The 16,694-nt window shown below is 44.2% G+C and overlaps 1 long non-coding RNA gene across 1 annotated transcript; it reads left to right on the plus strand.

Annotated features, from left to right (window-relative positions):
• Positions 1-15,301: 15,301 nt before the first annotated feature.
• On the plus strand, positions 15,302-16,256 carry LOC141340274 (uncharacterized). Its single transcript, XR_012356546.1, has 3 exons — positions 15,302-15,717; positions 15,828-15,907; positions 16,109-16,256. It is a non-coding gene; the product is annotated as an uncharacterized lncRNA (long non-coding RNA).
• The last annotated feature ends 438 nt before the right edge of the window (positions 16,257-16,694 follow it).

Here is a 16,694-nt window from a genome sequence, read left to right on the forward strand (position 1 = left end):
ATGCATCGACTATCAAGGTCTCAACAACGTGTGACGAGCGTCCCGAAGGATCATCAGCGTCACCCTGGCAACACACGAGCTCACGCTCATCAACAGGGAATCGCTCTCAGCTGCGCCTCATCAACCGGCAGCTTTATAAACGGCGTGCTGACGGCTCACAAGTGAGAAAGATCTCCACAAGGCTGGATGTTAATGTTTTCTCTCCTTTTCTCCACACAGAGAGCAGCTGAGGGCAGATTCCCACTCCCCTTTCACTGGACTCACTCGAAGCACGACAACGCCAGATCACGCCTCACCTCAAACTGCATGCACCTTTTCAACACCTTTACCTTTTCTTTATTTAATAAATCCACAAAGCGAGTTCTCTTTCCTGTGGTACTTCACCCCGTCACAAACGTCACCGTAAAATTTTGGAAAGAGATTCATTCAAAAAGGAAACCTTGAAGACCACATGAAAATTCACACTGGAGAGAAGCCTTTCATCTGCCAACAGTGTGGAAAGAGTTTCACCTCGAAAGGGAACCCTTTAAAGGCACATGAAAGTTCACACAGGAGAGAAGCCTTTCATCTGCCAACATTGTGGAAAGAGTTTCTGTGAAAATAGAAACCTTAAAATCCACATGAGAAATCATGCAGGAGAAAAGCCTTTCATCTGCCAACAGTGTGGAAATAGTTTAATTCAAAAAGGAAACCTTGAAGTCCACATGAAAATTCACACTGGATAAGTCTTTCACGTGCTATCAGTGTGGAAAGAGTTTCAGTCAACAAGGACAACTTAAAAGGCACATGAGAATTCACACAGGAGATGTTTCATCTGTAAATGGTGCGGAAGAAGTTTCAGTAACCCTGGAAACTTTAGAGTCCACCCTGGAGAGAGACCTTACCCCTGCAATAAGTGTGGAGTTTCTGCATAAAATTACAACTTACAAACCACATGAAAGTTCACACTGGAAAGAACCCCTTCACCTGCCATCTGTGTGGAAAAAGTTTCAATCAAAAACAAACCCTTTATGCCCACAGGCGAATTCACACTTTGGAGAACCTTTTTACCTGCAAAAAGTGTGGAAAGAGTTTCACGATTAAACCAAACCTATAAACTCACGTGAGAATTCACACTGGAGAGAGACCTTACACCTGCCAACAGTGTGGATAAATGTTTAGTCGATAAGAAAGCTTTAATGCCCACATGAAAATTCAAACTGAAAAAAGCAGTTTCATATGTTCTCAGTGTGGAAAATGTTTCACATGGAAAAGTCACCTTAACATCCAAATTAAGTCACACTGGTGTGGGAAGAGTTACATACATGTAATGCCAAGCCAGCAGAGGGAGCTCTCACCCGAATACTGACTGTGCTCAACCTCCCACTGCTTCCTCTCTGACCACTTCCTGTTTGGCAACCATGTAAGCTAACTCATGTGCACCTGTTCCTTGTGAAGTATTGCCAGTTCATCTGCCGTACCGTGCATTATTCTGAGTATTATCCTGACTGTTTACCTGTGTATTACCCTGCCTTTTGATTACGTCTCTTGGATTTGCCAATAAAACATCCGCATATGGATTCTACTCCTGCCTCGGCATCCTCATTACAGAATACTTTGCCTCCCATGAATCCAGCGGACCATTGCAAACCAAAAAATTGACTCCGGAGCCGCACTCAACCTCATCAGTCAAACCCTTGTGGAAGAATTCAAACTTCCCACTCAACCTTGTACACCTCCCATTGAAATCAAAGCCATTGACAACACCTCCATTGGCAAAGGAATCTCTCAACGAACCAACACCCTCACTCTGACCATTGGATTATTCCATCAAGAATCTATCACCCTCTATGTCATCAACGCACCCCGTCACAACATCATTCTAAAATTCCAAAATTCCGTCACCCACACATCTACAGGTCTCACACCCTTTCAGTGTGTCCTGGGGTTTCAGCCTCCCTTGTTCCCGTGGTCTGGTGAGCCATCTTCGCCTTTCATCTGCCAACAATGTGGAATGACTTTCAGTGAAAATAGAAACCTTAAAATCCACATTAGAAAATTTCATTACCCACTTCCCTTAGATCCAGCTGCACTCGAACAACTCAGAGAAGCCACCATCTATACTAAACTTGATTTACGAAGTGCCAACAATCTGATCAGGATCAAGGAAGGAAATGAGTGGAAGACTGCCTTCCTCACCACTATTGGGCACTATGAATATCAGGTCATGCCCTACAGCCTAGCCAACTCACCTGCTGTTTTGTCGTTCATCAACGAAATCTTCAAAGATCTCCTGAATCACTATGTCATTGCCTACATTGATGATATTCTCATTTATTCAAGAAATGAAAAAGAACACGTCAACCATGCTCGTACCATACTCACCAGACTTCTTGAGAACCAACTTTGTTAAGTTCCACGTTAAACAAACCTCCTTTCTTGGCTATAATATCAGTCACCACGGGGTAAAGATGGATGAGGCTAAAGTGTCGACCCAGTAAACTCTTTCCTTGTGCATTCTTCTCCAAAAAACTCACTCCCGCTGAGAAAAACGATGATGTTGGAAACAAGGAATGAATATCCATGAAAACTGCGATAGAGGAATGGAGGCACTGGCTGGAAGGAGCCATTCACCCATTCCAAGTAATCACTGATCACAAGAACTTAGAATACATCAAGAGTGCTAAGCGTCTGAACCCACGTCAAGCTCGTTGGTCCTTGTTCTTTACTCGATTCAACTTCTGTCACCTACAGACCTGGTAGCAAGAATAGCAAGGCTGATGCACTTTCTCGACGCCATGATCCACCCACTAACAAACCTACTTCTGAACCCATACTCCCGTCTTCGGTCATCCTAGCTCCGGTATCCTGGGACTTCATGGATGAACTACAACAGGCACAACAACAAGACCCAACACCACCTAACTGTCCACACAACAAGCATCACATCCCAGATAAACTCAAGAAAAGACAAAGAATCATTCAATGGGTCCATACCTCCCATTAGTACAGGTCATCCCGGCATCTCATGCACTCTCCATCTCCTCAAATTCATTCTGGTGGCCTTTAATGACCAGAGATGTAGCCAACTATTTAAAATCCTGTCATGTTTGTCCACAATTGAAAACTCCTAAGGAACTCCCCTCTGGCCTCCTCAAACCTCTACCCATGCCACAACGTATCAAACTTTATCAAAAATTGTAGAGATGCTACAACCTGTTCTTTAAATATACTCTTGTCGACAGGCCCATGTTTTTTTTTTTTTATTGACAGAAAGGACTGGACAGACCCATGGAAACAACAGGTTGGAAAAATGAGTTCAAAGACCTACAATGAACAAATGTAATATCAAAAGGTATACGTTCTGTCCACTCATATTGCAGCTTAACATTTAAAAGGCATACAGTCAAAACTCGGGTGTAAAAAAGAAGGGACTTCTATATTAATGCCTGGCCTAGAGCAGATTACCCTGTTTGTATTGAGGTGACTGTACATGATGAGAGGACTCTGAAAGCCTGGGGGTGAGATTTCAGGGAGTGGACCTTTGCCATAGTATGGATGAACTATAAACACAACCTGAATGGCCTGGTGAGAGAGACGTTATTGGCAAACAGAGACAATCTTTCCAAGAGCCTTACATTTACAGCCTCTGGAAAAAAAAAGTGTTATATCCTTTGTGTCCAAAGGCTGGAAGGACAAGCGGAAAACACATAACAGAAAACTGGATATCTTGAGAAACTATTACCGGGAGATGTCATTCTCGCAGATAGAGGCTTCATTGTCAAAGATACAGTAGGCCTGTATTGTGCACAGTTGAAAATACCAGCATTCAAAGGCAAGCAAGCAGCAACTGCATCTAGTTAAAAATGCTCAATACCCTGCTGAAAAAAACCAGCACCAAAACCTACCTAACCAGCATATGTTGTTTTTTTTCAGCAGGGTAGTAGTGTAAAAAACAACAACACCCTTTCACCTTGTCAAAATCATTTCTGCAAAATTTCAGCTATTTTTAAAACATGGCCCCTTTAATGGCAGGGAGCTCTACTCGCCCCGCCCCCCTTCTGTGGAATTATGTTTACTTTAGCTGCATTTAGGCGCGTTTATCGGCGAAACTTGCCAACAAGCACATTATTAAGAAAGGCCATTTGCAAAGATGCATAAAAAACCCTTACACTTACTTCTGCTGTGGGTAAAGCTGCATCGGGAACGATTCGAACGAAAATAGATGCATATGTAGAACGGGATTGGCGCTTTCTATTTAAAAACAAAAGTAGCCGGCTCAGATGTCAGGAGTAAATGACTACTGCTATGTTCATTATTACATCCAACAACAGAACACCTCAATCGCTCAATTAGAGTCTTCCTCTGCACATGAGTCACACAATGAGGAGCGTATTTAGACCGTTTCAGCTCGGTGAGGGCGGGGCTAAGGTAAGACGCTTAAAATCAAATGTGTTTCGTCACAACGGCAAGAAGCTGAGAATGAACTGATCTTAGCAAAGGGTACTGTCTAATGTTGTTTATTAAAACTGACATTTAACAAAATGAGGCAGAGTTGTGCTTATTGTCACGCTTTATTATTAATCGCTACTTTCTGGCATACACCATGTATGGCAATTAAGGGTACTGTTGGCGGTAGAAATACAAGTTGGATCAGAGTGTTTGGTCCCAAATCACACTGTACTGTACTGTACTGACCTGTATCGCTTGGTGGAAACGAGCCATAAAATAATAACACAGAATACTATATGCACAATGTTAGATTTGGATTGGTCTTGTCTGAACGATACTCGATCCCACAGAAAATGGCAGTTTTGAAGCTGATAGCAATACTTAGTATAGGATCAGTGCATCACTAAATGTTTCTCAGTGGAAACATACAAGGAGAATAGCAGATGACCCATGTCAGCCAAATGTGGAAAGGGTCAAATATGGTCAAGTGTGTGAAAGCTTGTGCTGTTCCTGTCTGACTTACATCTTTCTCCTCCCTTTTCTTTCTCTCTGTCAGATTTGGCGTGAGGGTGAGGGTGAGGGTGGGAGAAGAGGTATTTCCACCAGGAGTTTCTAATTCAAAAAAAAAAAAATAATAATCCAGCCAGCCACCAGCCCTGGTCTTCCTGGATTCAATCCGGAGAATGGAGGAAGAACAGGTGAGAGACGCATTAAAAGCACAGAGTCTGATGACAGAGAGAGAAACAGGAAGCTCTAGCAACATGGAGAATGAATTCTCCACACAGATTCTCAGAGTCTCCACTCAGACAGAAACTAGGTTTGAGCTCTGCGTTTCTCTCTGCTCCTGTGATGTTCAGCTGATATGATCCCCAGAGTCTGTTTTGTAGAGCGCTTTTCACAATACAAACCAAAATCACAATACAAATTAAAGTTTCTACATTACTGGACCTGTTCAACAAAGTGTGCAGAACAAATATTTTTAAACTCCTTAGTTTTCTTTCCCCAAGTCTCCCCTCCTGAGTGTTTTTAAATCAATGGATTTTACTTTTATTTTTTAACTTTGTTTTAAACCCCTCCCCTCATATCTTAATTTATTGCCCCTCCTATACCCTAATTATATTAAATGAACTTATTATATGAATGTTTTTATCTCCCTGCCCTGTTTATGTATTGATAAAATAATTTTACATCAGATCATATCTCTGTATGTGTGTGTATAAGTGAAGTAAAGAGTGAAAAAAGTGTGTTGCTGCGTCCCAATTCGCCTACTTATACTACGCCCTAAAAGTATGTACTCTTTTTGTGAAGAAAAAGTACATACTTTTGAGTATGTAGCAGAATAGTAGGCGAGCTTTGGGACATACTACTTCGTCATAACTGCTTTTTTAACGGACGCTCTGTTGCTTAGTTACCTGAATCCTGTCACTGTTTAAACTGCCCTGTCAATCATCACAGTTAACATTATCTACATTTCGTTTAATTTAATTTCCTATCGTAACAGAGAGAAATGAAGAGGCACGTTCTTTCAGGAGTCTTTCATGCCGAGAACTCTGCTCATGTTTGCATAATTATGCATTTAAACGTTAATGACCAAACCTATCTTTATAAAAGTTCATAATGTTGCTGCACATGAAATATAACGAGGATAACATTTAAAAAATATATTTTTTATCAGGTTACACACTGATTATTTATCACTCAAACCCCTTTCTCTACCTGTCCGTTGGTCGCGCATATCCTCCATGTTTGTAGTTTTTTAACACTTTTTATGCGTGTTTGTAGTTCTAATCGAATCCTCGTTCACCGCGCAATGTGTTGTGGGCAATATTAGCCGTTAGAGTGTGCGTTGATCCGCACTTCGAATTCTGAAGTCAAGTAGTAGACCATCCGGGAATCTTTGGAATACTTTTTTGAACATACTACGATTTGGGACATACTAATTCTATTTTCGAATACTATTTAGGACGGATAGTATGCGAATTGGGACGCAGCATGTGTCTATCGTGGAAGAGATCGATGACTACAATCATTCCAGCAGATCTCATAAAGTCCTCAATCACAGCACTGCAATATATCACACACATCCATTCATTCATACATACAGTAAACACATAGCCTGGCTATCACCAGACCACGTTATGACTTCGTCATGATTCGTGGTCTGGGAACCACATGTTCATTTTCTCGTATTTGAGGCGTGGTTTACGAATACCCAGAGCCGTTTATTGGGCGATACGAATGTCTATCAAATGCGCTGTGCGTAGCTCATAGCCAATCGTTTCAATTATACCGGATGACGTATGTAGAGCGAACGCAAAAAGTTGCTCTTTTTTCAAAATAAACTTGCATTCTAATGTCATTTGTCGCGTCGGGTCGCGCCGCTCGCGTCCAGTGACAGACACGAAAGATAACTTTGCGTCTGCTGCCATGCTGGATCCTTCGGTGAGTCGCATAGAAGGCGTCATCGTCTTGCTGCTCCCTCCCCGTTCTGTGATTGGTTCCCTATCTTAGGTGAAAATTAGGTCCATGGTTTCCAGACTGACTAGAAGCGTGAATAAAATCGCGCTGCGCAAGGCAGTATGGGGACACCCAGGCTAGTAAACACACAGATCAAAGACAATTAAAGGCCTGTTTCAGACAAAAATGAATATACATTCTCAAAGGACTTGTTTCTCCTCAAATGAATGAAAGCTGAGTTCTGTTTTCTGAGTAACAGTGAGAATCTCTCTCATGTTTGTGTTGCTAACAGTAGCCTGGACTCATTCAGACCCATAGAGTCATTCGCTTTAAGACAGAGAACATCAGAACTATTATCTGTGATCAGAGGATGGGGTTTTTACACAGAGATCATGAGGAGGAGATCGCTGTTCCAGAGATGAATCTGCTGTCAGAAACATTTGACACTAAAACTCCATTCCTTTCCCCGATAACACGTCATCTGATTTTCACGGTTTCTTATTTTTGTTTAAATACTTAACGTGCTGAAAGAAACTATTGTATGGTTTTCTACTGGGTCATTTGGTGCTTTAAAGCCCATTTCACAAACAGACACTCACAGACAGTGTGTCAGTGTAGTGGTAAGTCATGAGTGCTAACGTAGCCTTTTTTTATTGATTGTTTTGTTTTTTCCTCAAGGCAGACATAATCAAAGCAGCTGCTGAGAAAAACAGATTATGGAGTTGTCGGGGTACTAAGAAACTTCAGGTCTACCCAACAGAGAGAATTGAAACCAGTTTAAAGAGAAAAAAGGGCAAAGATGAAGAGCTGAACGGAGCGAGTCATGATCTCAGCGGGTGAAGCTACTGCCTAAGAAGACCAAAGACCCGTGGAAACATCAGAAACAATGCCCAATCCCATTGAATGTGAATTCTTTTAATTTAATAAACTTGTTTTCTTAGGTCCGCCTGGTTCAACTTGGTCTCATCTGTGTCTTTTAGGTCCTTTTATGCTCATGGCTTTCAAAGAAGAACTGTGAACAGATACTCTGACCTCAAGCTTGTGAAACTTCAAAAAGTTTTTGTGCTTTCTATGAACTTTTGAACCCACTGGTTGCTCCTATATGGTATTATCTTAAGTCTGTTAAACTTCACTTATTTCTGTCATTTGGTGCTTTAAAATGACAGCTTTCCTTGATATGGTTTCAAGAGCCCTGCTGAAAAAACCAGCATATGCTGTTTTTTTCAGCAGGGAGCACAGTGAAACCTTAATTGTAAAATCTCCAGTGTTTTAAATAAAGGCCCAATTGATCAGTAATGATTGTGAAATGATGCTGAAACGTAAGGAGAGCTGCTCAATGATCTGGATCAGTGTTGATCACAGTCAGACTGGAGTCTCTTCTGTTGGAAAATGAGTGTGATGAAAGTCTGAACTTCATCCAAACATCAAGAGACACATCTCTACTGAATCTACAAAAGAAACAAACTAAAGCCCTCAAAAGAAGGGCATCTTTCTGACTCTTCTCTTTCATTCATCTTATATTTCTTCTAACACACATTGACTCAATATTGTGTAACCGGGGCAGGAATAGCCTGATATTTGATTAATTCCCTTGGTGATTTGCTCTTATGTTTGCTGTGACTCAGCCACGCGCTGTCCCCTTTAAGAGTGTGTGCATGCGCAGATGAGAGAGAGCGCGTCAGACTGAAAGAGAGCGCAGTTTGAGACAGAGTCACACAGAGGGAGAAATAGTCGTTTATTAAACTGTTAAAGAGAGAACATTTCCAGTTTGATATTGACTTGTGAATCTGTGGTGATAACAGTCGTGTGATATTGTCGAGTGTATGGTTGATTTCGCTGCTCATACGACTCGAGTGTGGTGTTCCTGCACGTGAGAGATCTTCCGTGGGGAAAGGAAATTCAGAGACGTTGGGGAAGATTGAGCGTGAGTTAATCTGTAATATGTTATAAAAAGTTGTTGAGAGGTTAAATAACACTGTTTATTTCGTATATTAATGTAACATTGAGTAATTACTGTTCTTTATGTCGTGTTAGAGGGGAGAACAGTCACACGTGATATTGCACGTGCACCAGCTGCGTGAGCTTTTTCTGTGTGCTTCAAAGTCTCAATAAGAGTGAGTTTTGATCATTTTATTCTCCTAAAGTGTTTAATGTATAAGTTGTAAAGAATATTTGTACCTTTAAGTGTATACTATTTCTCTTGAATGTAGTTACTGTCTGATTTGAACAGAAGGGGTCAAACTGTGAATTGTAATGTATTCAATGTGGTGAAATGTGCAGATTTCTCATGTATGCTGTTTTATTTCTTTCATTAGGCACATACAGGCCACTACCGTTGTTTTTGGCACTCATTTTATTTGTTTCTGAGATTAGCAGTGTGAAAATCACCTTTTATTTGGTTTGTTTTGTAAGACTCTTATTACTTTGTTTTCTGCACTCATTGGAGTCAGTTTGATAGTTTGTTTTGCTATGCCAATTTCACTTATTAATTTGAATGTTTTTCTAAAACTGCTGTTTCCCCTGAACAGAAATATACATTAACGCTGTGTCTCATTTGAGGCTCAGTCAGGAATAAAAGAACCCGTTTTCTTTAGATGTTATGGCTGTGTCTTATTTCCTGACATAACGTTTGAACGGCCACATCTAATTTGGTACCAGGAGTGGGGTTTCCGTTTTTTTTGGGGATTGGTTTATTTTTGTGATAAGAGTGCTAAAATAGTGGGGTGCAAACAACGGTAGTGGTCAAGAGCAGCTGAGTGCTATAAGGACCTGCAGAATATTGTGTGCCATCCTGAAAGGAGCTGCAGGAGGACCAAGGGCCAGCAAACCAGGACTGCTGCGTCGGAGGAGATTGTGAAGGACGGTGCTTGTTGAACTGACTGTTGGAGAACTGAGACTTTCTGCAACTGCGAGTCATGGACGCTGAGGGCATGGACGATGCAACCTCCCAGGGTGAGGACATTCAGGGTGCAGGTGCTGCAGCTCCGGAAATGGACATTGAGGGAGGTAACCCCATCTCGCAGCTACAGTCACAGATCCTGGAGTTGGGACGTAGACATGATCAAGTAATGTCGACGCTTTCTAACATGACTAATGTACCTACTAGATCTTATGTGTATATCCCAAGAGAAAGACAAATTGTACCTTTCAGTGGGGATCCGGGTAAAGATTGCCAAAATGTGGATGAGTTCATTGAGGAACTTGAGAGAGTAATCAGAGTGAGGGGTTTAAATACAGAGGATCAGGTGGATTTTATCCTCTCCCACTTAAGGGGGTCCGCTCTAGATGAAGTCAGGTTGTGTATGGGAGGGGAGGATAAGTTACCTCAAGACATGTTCTCCTACTTGAGGGCAGCTTTCAGGGAAAAGCGAAGCACTCCCCAGTTGTTACATGCATTTTATGCGCGGAAACAATTGGATGGTGAAGATTTCCGTGATTATTCACACGCCCTGTCCTTGCTGCTCAATGCTGCACTCCAGCTGTCACCCCATATTGTTCCGAACATGCAGCTGGCATTGCGAGATCAGTTTATAGAGGGGGTGAGGGATTCAATTCTCCGTAGAGACCTGCGTAAGCTGGTTAGAGAGCGACCTCACGCTACATTATTTGAAGTCCGTGAGGAGGCCCTTATGTGGTGTTTGGAAGAGAAACCCCGTGCAGCTAATCTTGCTAGGAACCGAAATCTAGTGGGTGTGGGGGAAAATGTAGAGCATGTGAGAATGTCTGCGACCGTACCAAGTGACTTGAGTGTAGCCTGCAGGAAGTAATTAAGGTAATTACACAACAAGGGAAAGCAATCGGGGAACTTACCAATGCTGTCCGTGACCTCACGATCCAGAGGTCTGACCCAAGTGGTGAGAAACCTAATAAGGCCAGGTTTAAGCCAAAATATACCCGTGATGGCCAACCCATTTGTTTGAGATGCGAGGGTGTGGGACACATAGCCCGGCAATGCACTGTGCCACGCTTCCGTGAAAACCCTGTGCCAGCTACGCCAGAGTCTCAGAGTCTTCAGGGAAACTGTGCGCCTCCATTGCGAAGAGCCGAGCAATGAGAGGTGGCACTGATGGCTCAAACAGTGGCACCCTTACCAAAGAGCGATTCCTGGAGCGTGCAGTGGGCAAGTGCCCAGAAGTCGAAATTCACATTGGGGGGGTAGCTGTCAGGTGCCTATTGGACACTGGAAGCAATGTGAGTACTTTGACAGAGAGTTTTTTTAAAGAGCATCTTCATGGAGAAGATAAAGACATGCATTGTACGACCAAGTGGTTGAAGATCACCGCTGCCAATAGGTTGCCGCTTCCCTACCTGGGGTATGTCGAACTTGATATCCAGGTAATGGGTTTGACTATACCTGGGTGTGGGTTCCTGGTGATTCGCGACCAAGAGGAAGGGGCAGCCGACTCAGCGCCCCCAGGCATACTTGGCATGAACATAGCACAGCGCTGTAAACAGTTGATTCTGGCCGAGTTTGAAAATGCTTTGGAAGGGACGTTGGATGCTGACTGGAGAGCCGCCTTTAACAAGGTGCAAGAGGCTATCCCAGTGGAGGCGACCTCTATGGTTCGGACAATAGGCACACATAAGCTGTATGTACCTGCAGGCTCAGTTGCTACAATTCAGGCTAAAACACATAAGGAACTGATTGGAAATAGGGGCTTAGGATTGTTTGAACCAGGTAATACATCATTGCCAGGTGGTCTGGTCCTGGTTCCTACCCTGGTGTCACCTGGTAGTCGAGTGTTCCCAGTGCAGGTAGTAAACTTGTCAGCAGAGGATGTGTGGTTGCCGCCTAAGTTGAAACTCGGGATACTTACCCAGGGTCGTCGCTTTGAGGGTAGCTCCTGCGAGGTTACATTCCATCGTATCTCCGCGGATCACGAAGAAGTTACTGTCCACCAGAGATCAATGACAGGGGTTGGGAGTGACCTGCAGTGTCCATTGGAGAAGGTGCGAATAGGTGGTACCCCTACACAGCAGGCAGAGCTGAAGGCACTCCTGATGAAGTACTTGGATGTGTTCGCCACCTGTGACGAAGACCTTGGTTATGCTGACGTGGTAAAACATGAGATTCCCCTGAAAGATGACCTCCCTGTCTCACAGCCATACCGACGAATACCCCCGAACCAATTTGAGGAGGTAAAGGACCATATCTCCGGATTACTCAAGAAGGGTGTCATCCGAGAAAGCTCCAGTTCGTACGCTTCTCCGGTGGTGTTAGTTCGTAAGTCTGATGGGAGTCTCCGATTATGCGTGGATTACAGGAAGCTGAACTCTAAAACTAGACGTGACGCATTCCCATTGCCACGAATTGATGAGAGTCTGGATGCTTTGAGCAAGGCCAAGGTATTCTCATCTATTGATCTTGCGAGTGGCTATCATCAGGTGGCAGTTCATGAGAAGGACCAGAACAAAACAGCCTTCATTACACCATTTGGGCTGTATGAGTACCAGCGGATGCCGTTTGGACTCTGTAATGCGCCTGCGACATTCCAGCGCCTCATGCAAAGCATAATGAGTGATCTGGTCTTTCAAATGGTCCTTGTATACTTGGATGATTTGCTTATCTATTCAAGTACATTTGAGGGACATTTAGTGAGGCTCGAGACTGTGCTAAAAAGGTTAAGGGAGGCTGGTCTAAAGGTAAAGGTGGAAAAGTGCCATTTTCTGCAGTCCGAGGTAAAGTTCCTGGGGCATGTGGTATCAGCGCAGGGGGTGTCTACAGACCCGGACAAAGTGAGTGCAGTGAAGCAATGGCCGATCCCTAACACTCTAAAGGAGCTGCGATCCTTTTTAGGGTTTTGCAGTTACTATCGAAGATTCATTGAGGGTTTCTCTAGAGTGGCGGGTCCGCTTCATGATGTGGTTAACACTTGTGTTCGCCAGGGGAGTGTTGTTCAGGCCAATAAGTTGTTCAAGGCCTCCTGGACAACAGAATGCCAACAGGCCTTTGAGCACCTCAAGGAGAAGCTTACCTGTGCTCCAACGCTGGGCTATGCGGACTTCACCTTACCGTTTGTGCTAGAGACCGACGCCAGTAACCTGGGATTAGGCGCTGTGCTATACCAGCAGCAAGGGGGAAGGAAAACTGTGATAGCGTATGCAAGTCGGAGGTTGAGGGGTGCAGAGCGAAATGACAGGAACTACAGCAGTATGAAGCTGGAGCTCCTGGCACTCAAGTGGGCAGTGGGGGAGAAATTCAGGAGTTACCTGCTGGGATCGAAGTTTACTGTCTTAACAGATAACAACCCTCTGTGCCATCTCAACACGGCCAAGCTGGGCGCAATTGAACAGAGGTGGGTTGCACAGCTTGCAGTATTTGATTTTGACGTGCAGTACCGTCCTGGTCGGTGTAATACTGCAGCCGATGCTCTCTCTAGAAGACCAGGGCTAGAGGAAATGGAGGTGGTAACTGAAGATTCGGAGTACGATGGCTGTGTGGCTATTTGCAGCGGGCTCCTCACAGGGACGGCAGTGGAGGCTGATCTGTCAGGGCTAATGGAAGGTCCTAGAAATGGAGGAACAATACAGCTACAATCAGCCATGGTTGATCAAGGGAATGAAGAGAGACAACTCCTGGAGAATACCCCAACGCTACCTGGATACACTAAAGATGAGCTCCGTCAGTTCCAAGAGGAAGATCCGACCATCAGCATGCTTAAGTGCTTCTGGGACAAGAAAAGGAAACCCACAAATCATGAGAGGAAAGGCTTGTCTCGATCTGTGCTCTTGTTGCTTAAGCAGTGGGATAGAATCCAAGAGAGAGAGGGGCTGTTGTTTAGAGTCATTGACGATGTGTTCAATGGGGAATGCCGGCAGTTGCTGCTCCCTGCATGTCTGGTCAAGCTGGTGTTGCAAAGTGTCCATGACCAGATGGGGCATCAGGGCATTGAGAGGACGCTGGGCCTGCTCAAGCAGCGCTGTTATTGGGTTGGGATGAGCGATGCTGTGGATAAGTGGGTGAAGGAGTGCCAGCGATGCGTGTTAGCCAAAATGCCGCAGCCGAAGATACAGGCACCTTGGGCCCCGTTCTTGGCGTCACATCCATTAGAGGTGGTTGCGATGGATTTCACCACACTAGAGCCTGCATCGGATGGGCGGGAGAATGTCTTAGTTGTTACAGATGTATTCACTAAGTTCAGCCAGGCGTTCCCCACCCGCAATCAGAAGGCAGACACTACAGCTAAGGTCCTGCTGAAGGAATGGTTCCTTAAGTATGGTGTGCCACAGCGTCTTCACTCAGACCAGGGGAGGAACTTTGAGAGTGCCGTTATTGCAGAGCTCTGTAAGCTGTACGGGGTAAGGAAATCCCGCACTACGCCACATCACCCCCAGGGAAATGCGCAGTGTGAGAGATTTAACCGCACACTGCACGATCTCTTGCGTTCATTACCACCTGAGAAGAAACGGAGATGGCCAGAGTACTTACCTGAGTTGGTGTACGCCTACAATGTGACTCCCCATTCTTCCACCGGTTACTCTCCATACTACATGCTGTTTGGAATGCAGCCACACTTACCAGTAGATGCCTTGCTGGGTCAGGAGACAGGAGGGGAGATAGAGCCTACCTGGTTGTCTGTCCATAAGGAACGGCTTCAGGATGCCCACTCCAGAGCACGAGAGTATGCTGAAAGAAAGGCAGCGGACCGTATTGCCAAGCGTGAGAATGTGGTGTATTGTCCAGAGGTAGCAGTAGGTCAGCAGGTGTATTTACGATATCGTCCTTCAGGAAGGAACAAGATCCAGGATGCCTGGGCCCCCACGGTGTATACGGTGGTTGAGGTGCATGGAACAACCTACACAGTGGAACCGGTGGGAGGTGGTCCTGCAAAAAGAGTGCATAGGTCAGACATCAGGCCCTGTCCAAGACCAGTCCCAGTGCCGTTGCCTAGGAAAAGAGTGACGCCTGTAAAAGTTCCTACCTCGGAGTTGGTAGAAGGGATGCCTACACTGGATGCAGAATGTGTGCTGGTGGAGGAAACCAGATGGACTAAGGAGGATCCAATGGACAAAGTGCTCGGGAGGTTGCAGCAGCCAGTGGTGCAGCCAGAGGATGATGCTGAAATAAGAGAAGGGGAGGGCAATGATGGAGTGCAAGTAGATGATGAGGCGAGTATAGTAAGACAGCTCCCTCAGCCCAAAACAGGAAGAAAGGATTCAGAATTGGAGGTGGTGGTGACTAGGCCAGTTCCTGTTCCCCGAAAGCCCAGGGCAGAGAGTGCCCAGGTGGATGTACCCTGTCCTTCACCACGCAGGACTCAGCGGTCTACTGCTGGGGTTCATAGCAATCCAAACAGGCTGCCTAAATCGGCTTGCAATTCTGTGTCTTTCAGTCCCGATGTTCTTTCCCAAGTGTTAGCTGGAATAGTTTTGTATACATCTGGAAAACTACAAGGAGTTGTGGATGATTAAAGCATGTTTGTAGTCATCGAGGACGTTGACTGTAGGCAGGGGAGAGTGTAACCGGGGCAGGAATAGCCTGATATTTGATTAATTCCCTTGGTGATTTGCTCTTATGTTTGCTGTGACTCAGCCACGCGCTGTCCCCTTTAAGAGTGTGTGCATGCGCAGATGAGAGAGAGCGCGTCAGACTGAAAGAGAGCGCAGTTTGAGACAGAGTCACACAGAGGGAGAAATAGTCGTTTAAACTGTTAAAGAGAGAACATTTCCAGTTTGATATTGACTTGTGAATCTGTGGTGATAACAGTCGTGTGATATTGTCGAGTGTATGGTTGATTTCGCTGCTCATACGACTCGAGTGTGGTGTTCCTGCACGTGAGAGATCTTCCGTGGGGAAAGGAAATTCAGAGACGTTGGGGAAGATTGAGCGTGAGTTAATCTGTAATATGTTATAAAAAGTTGTTGAGAGGTTAAATAACACTGTTTATTTCGTATATTAATGTAACATTGAGTAATTACTGTTCTTTATGTCGTGTTAGAGGGGAGAACAGTCACACGTGATATTGCACGTGCACCAGCTGCGTGAGCTTTTTCTGTGTGCTTCAAAGTCTCAATAAGAGTGAGTTTTGATCATTTTATTCTCCTAAAGTGTTTAATGTATAAGTTGTAAAGAATATTTGTACCTTTAAGTGTATACTATTTCTCTTGAATGTAGTTACTGTCTGATTTGAACAGAAGGGGTCAAACTGTGAATTGTAATGTATTCAATGTGGTGAAATGTGCAGATTTCTCATGTATGCTGTTTTATTTCTTTCATTAGGCACATACAGGCCACTACCGTTGTTTTTGGCACTCATTTTATTTGTTTCTGAGATTAGCAGTGTGAAAATCACCTTTTATTTGGTTTGTTTTGTAAGACTCTTATTACTTTGTTTTCTGCACTCATTGGAGTCAGTTTGATAGTTTGTTTTGCTATGCCAATTTCACTTATTAATTTGAATGTTTTTCTAAAACTGCTGTTTCCCCTGAACAGAAATATACATTAACGCTGTGTCTCATTTGAGGCTCAGTCAGGAATAAAAGAACCCGTTTTCTTTAGATGTTATGGCTGTGTCTTATTTCCTGACATAACGTTTGAACGGCCACAATTGACTCTCATTCCTCCGTCACACTCTCAGACTCTTTTCTCTTCCAGTCAAAAACAAATGGAGCTTTTCTAACGTCTCTCATTGATGTCAAACACCTGCCGACACTAATTAAACCCCGTTAAGATCTACTCATTAACTAGCACTTCACTTACCCAGGTAGCAAAGAATTCTGGCCCAGATTTGGCATGAAGCCGGCACAGCTGGCATTCAGTCGGCACTGGCATGAGGCATGTGAACCGAACATGGCCCGGTTATGGG

This window comes from Garra rufa, chromosome 8 (genome assembly GCF_049309525.1).
Source record: "Garra rufa chromosome 8, GarRuf1.0, whole genome shotgun sequence".
Classification (NCBI taxonomy): Eukaryota; Metazoa; Chordata; class Actinopteri; order Cypriniformes; family Cyprinidae; genus Garra; species Garra rufa.